Here is a 5273-nt window from a genome sequence, read left to right as displayed (position 1 = left end):
AGTCACAAGTGCAAAAATTGCCTTTCCTGTACATCTCCAAGATGGAAATGGTAATAACCGTTTATGAACCTTGGCATGATTCAACTACTTCTTTGCATACACTTTTAGAAGGTAGTTAATCTTCCAAAATCTTTATCTCCTCATATGTTAATAATATCTACATGACAAGGGAATTCTCTTTGTTTGCCTTACCATAACTCTTTAATCACATGCGTCTCCATGAAAGAGACAAATGGGGACACAGTTCTATCTTTTACATTTTACAAAAGAGAAAACTGAAAACTAATAAATGTGAATTATTTGTTTAAGGCCCTTCGACCAAAAAATCATGCATTCTGTCTGATTATAGTACATGATTCAGACTCTATGCTGTGGTTACCTTTTACAAAATCTGCCATAATTTTTCTTTAAAAATGATAGCCATCACTTCTGCTGGGTTATTTTTTAATAGCACGATGTGCAAAACAAACTATAGCTTGTTCCATAGTTGACTTTAGTCATATTGCAGAAGGGGATTTGTGACATAAAACAAGAAAACGTAGTGTTAAGTTTAATATCAGTCTCCTAATCTCAGCAATGCTTAGATCTTCCTCACTAACCTACAAACTCACAGAGGGAGAACTCTCTCTGCTCTATAGGCTTGAACGACAGTGCTTTGCAATTTTCAATAATAGTTTAAAAAGAATAAATGGATTTTTATTTTGCATCTTTTTATATTTTCATGTCTGTTTTATTCTGGTGTTCCTTCTGTAGTTACTTTGACCATTCGATCATTCAAACAGCTCATGTGTGTATAAAATGGCAAAGGTTTACAAGAAATTTAGTGGAAATGATTACTCAACAAGCTATTTAATAAGCAGATAATAAGGACTCCCAATCGTTCAAGAGCTTTTGAGAATTACTAAAGTATTTCAAGAAACACATAAGTGTATAGTAATAATGCAGCCTACCACTCATTGGGTGCTTATTATATAATTAGACTCTGTGAGATACATATTAAGTGCTCTACTTTCCTAAGTCTCATTTTGCTTTTGAGTCTCAAAGAGAGTAAATGACTTGCTTGAAGTCCAATCTGTCTAATGCTTTCTGCATAAATGTGGACATCCTTAGGAAGGTGTCGTGGGCACTCTGGGCAGGCCTAGTGCACTAAGTTAGAAAGGAACTTCAGAGATGAGCTAACCTATTCACTGATTGCTCTTTATAGGTTACTTTCCCTCAATCCCGAGATAGAATCATGGGCTCTCTTCACCTTCTGATGGTTCTGATAGTTTAACTATCTCTCTAAAAGTAACGTCCGGCACGTGTAGGCCATTTTGCAGGCTAGTGACCATGTAATTAGGCTCCATTGTGGTGACCTCTGGCAATAGGACCGATGGACTTTCAACTCCTCTAGGCCATGCCCTTTGCTTGTGGAGCATGGTTAGCTTTCCAACTTTGGGAGATCTTGTGCTGACAAAGTTTAGATACAATGGTGCCTACCTTTTTTCTTCTATAAGCTCTGCTTTCATAATGACTACTGATGTCTTAAGAGACCTCTAGTGTCCTAGACACCAGGGCCCAAGCTAAAAGTTAATCTTTCATATGTATATGAGATGATGAAGGTATCATCTCAAAGTAAACTGGAGTCATAGCATAGAGCTCAATGACGGCCTGTCCTACAAATCCCAATCATTTTTTAGTGGGATTCATCCTTCTGGGATGTAGGCTGATTCTGTCACAGTGACAGAAAAGAGTTAACCCACAGAGTCAACGCTTCTTAAGAAGGTTGAAAGAATTCTGGACATGGAGGTCCTTTCATCAGTCAAATATTTATATATAATTGGAGAGAAATACCAAAATTAGGTCCACTATTGAAGTCCTTGGTGATTCCATCTTTAGTGCGTTGTTACACTCCACCCTATAAACCGGATACTGATAATACTAATCCACAGTCCTGAAAATATATGGAATAAACAACAGATCTCACAAATCTCTTCGGTAGCATCTGATTCAATCACATGAACTAAAGCCACGGAGGTTTAATTCACACCCAAGGAAGTTCTGGAAACCTAGAAAAAGCCATGCCTACATTTACCTAGAGGTATTCCTTAGAGCTTTTGTAAAAGACTTTCCAGAGACTCGTTTTTAGGATTTATCGATTGTTTTCATGTTTATTGTTTTATGAACTCTTAACTCTTGTGGTATAAAATGCCCTGGGCGCTTCTGGTACCACATGAGGTCTGAATGATGATGAATCTATAGAAAATACATAGAAAATAACTCTTAACCAGAGTGGGGAAACTTTTTCAATGCCACTGCCATACATGGCAGAAATGGATCTCCTAAAAACTTAAAATAATTTTCATTTTTAGTGAGTCAGAAGATATTTAAAAATAGCTAAGATCTTGAAAGTTCTAGAAAGTTCAGATATTATAGGCAGAGAAATCTTCCTGGCAGAAAAATATACATTTTTAAAGACAAACATTTAAAGAAAGATTTACTCTCTTATTCAATGTCTTACTAATTATAAACTGTGTAGTCACTTAAAAATGTATATTGAACACTTATTGAAAGCTGGAAACTGAGAATAGAAAGTAAATATTGACTAATTTGTCAATATACCATAATTACATAATTATTTGTCAATATACTATAAATAGATGTCATTCTCAAATGATATAGGAATAGCGGAAAGTCATTAATGTAGCTACTGTTATTCACTTATTCAAGAATCTCTTTAAAGATGTTTTCGGTGTAAGACGAACAGACTCACACATTCACACAAATCCAGAGTCCCTGCCTTCATGTTGTTTTCAGTTTAATGCAGGTGTAGAGAATAAATAAAGAAATAAACGTGAAACCACGTGATAAATGCCATGAAAGACACACAAGATGGAAAAGCATCTAACCTGTGCAGGGTTCGGGCAAAGCTTCCTAGAGGTTATTACACATGAGCTGAGTCTTAAAAGAGAGCGCAAGTTAGCTAAGCAAAGAACGTGGGCAATAGCATCCCAAATAGAACAGTACTTGCACAAAGATCTAGGAGAGAGAGCGGTTGGCTCTTGTGGTCACCTAGTTAGGCTGGAAATATGTGATTGAGCAATGGGAAGAGGAAGAAGAAGGAACAGTGGGTAAAACTAGAGCTAACGGCATTTTTAAGGCATACTAAGGAGTTGTATTTTACCTTAAAGACAATGTGAATTTGTTTAAAAGGGGAGGGTAGACTTCTTTGTATTTACACTTTGAAAGATCATTTTTGAGAGGGGAGAGAAAAATCATTGGAGAGTAAAGGATAAGCAGGGAAATGGGGCAGGTCGCAGTCATTAGCAGGAGGGATGAGATGATGAATTAAGAGACGGACAGTCTGAGAGGAGGAGGAGGGGCCTGAATAACAGGACAGGAAGAAAACCAACATTGGCCATAAATTGCATAAATAAAGAGAAAAAACAGAAAAGGTTGAGGACAATGTTCAGGTCTCCGACTTAAACACCCCTCAGGGTAAGGAACGCAGGAACGGGAACAAGTCCCGGACTGCGGAGCTCAGTTTCGACGCCCTGTGTCCCGGGTGTCTGTGAGACGTCCAAGTGGAGATATCTAGTAGGCACCCACATACGTAGGCCTGGATGACAGGCAAGAATTCAGAGATGGAAGTAATTATGATAATTATTATCATCTAACATTTATGTACAGCTAATGGTTTTGAGCACTTAATACATGCCAAGAACAACACTAGGCATTTTATATGTATTTAAATCTTGACCACAACTGTATTATTTCCCCATGTAACGGATTACTACAATGGACCGCGGCACAAGCAAGTAAGCTTCTAAGGCCGTACAGACACTAGGTGGCACAAGCTTGGTCAACAAGATTTTACTAGAGTTCTTGGTGAGTAGATATTGTGAGGCTATGTGAATATCACATTCATAAAGTAGAAGAAAAAAAAGAAGAAAAATTTACAGTATGCTAAAATGAATGAGAGGTTAAGAATTAGGAGCAGTGGGTATAGCTTATGATTTTCTAATACAAATGTCCAGGCCTTAAGAGTCATTGAGGATAAAATAGGATGACATTAACATTTTTTGTTTTATTGGTTAATTCCTACATAACCACAAAACCAGCACCCAAATCAGGAAATTGGCATTGATAAAATAGTCCCATCTAATGATCGAACCCCATTCAAGCTTTAACAAATGTCCCAACGATGTCATTTATAACAGACAGCCAGTCCACAATCACACCTATTTAGCTGTCAATTCCCTTGAGTCTCTTTCAACCTGAAAGAATTTGTCTTCTCTTGGTTTTCAAGGACATATTTCGGAAGAGCACAGGCCGATTATTTTGTAGAATAAGCCTCAGTTGGAGTTTATCTGCTGTTTTCTCATGATTAGGTTCAGGTTATGCGCCTTGAGCAGTAATATCACGGCAATGATACTATGTTCTCACTGCATCTGTCAGGTGGTGTCACTGTTATGTTAAACTTGATCTCTCGACTGAAGTGGTGTCTGCCTGCATAGGAACTGTGACGTTACTCTTATCTCTTTGTAATTAATCAGTATTGGATGAGGAGGTATTGTGAGGCTATGTGAATGTCCATCCTATTGATGATCAAATATTCAATTTATTTGCTTATATCAATATGAACTCACGGAGTGTTATTTTATTCAATCGGTTATGACTTATACTATTATTTTCTGATGTTCAAGTAATGCCAAATTTGACCAATGGGAGCCATGTGAAGCTGGCTTCTATGGCCTTTGCCACATCCCCATCCTTCTTTTAGCGCGTTCTTGCTTTCTAACAAATTCCCAGGCTCATCTCGTACTTTCTCTGTCGCAGTCCTGAAAGCAGACTTTTCTCAAGAAGCCCGAGGTCCTTTTAGTGAATGGCTGTGCAGAAACCAGATCATGACACCCCTGTTGTCGTGGCATGCTGCTCAGGCCCTTCACCCCCTACTCCCTGTGCCAGGCAATACCTCATTTTTGAGTAATGGATAGAGGAATATTTTCTAACACCGGAGAAGGTATTCTCCCCATTCCCAGGAGCATAGCCTTTCCTTATGGACAACTTATCCAACATCAGTGCTTTCTGTATCAATCAGGCTTTGATAGCACTGGGCATGGCAACAAGTCTGGTTCCTTCTGTCAACCTCTTTTTGAGGCCAAGTGCAGGGAATGCTCCTGATCATGATTCCCTATCCTTTCTGCAGGCATCTAACTGCCTTGATGATCTCCTTCCTTAACCTCTTGAATAAGAATGCCAACACCTCCCCCAAGAATAAGCAATACTTTGCA

The sequence above is a fragment of the Pteropus vampyrus genome, unplaced genomic scaffold (assembly GCF_000151845.1).
Source record: "Pteropus vampyrus isolate Shadow unplaced genomic scaffold, Pvam_2.0 Scaffold192, whole genome shotgun sequence".
NCBI lineage: Eukaryota > Metazoa > Chordata > Mammalia > Chiroptera > Pteropodidae > Pteropus > Pteropus vampyrus.
The sequence above is the reverse complement of the archived record's forward strand: the minus strand, read 5'-3'. Positions refer to the sequence as shown.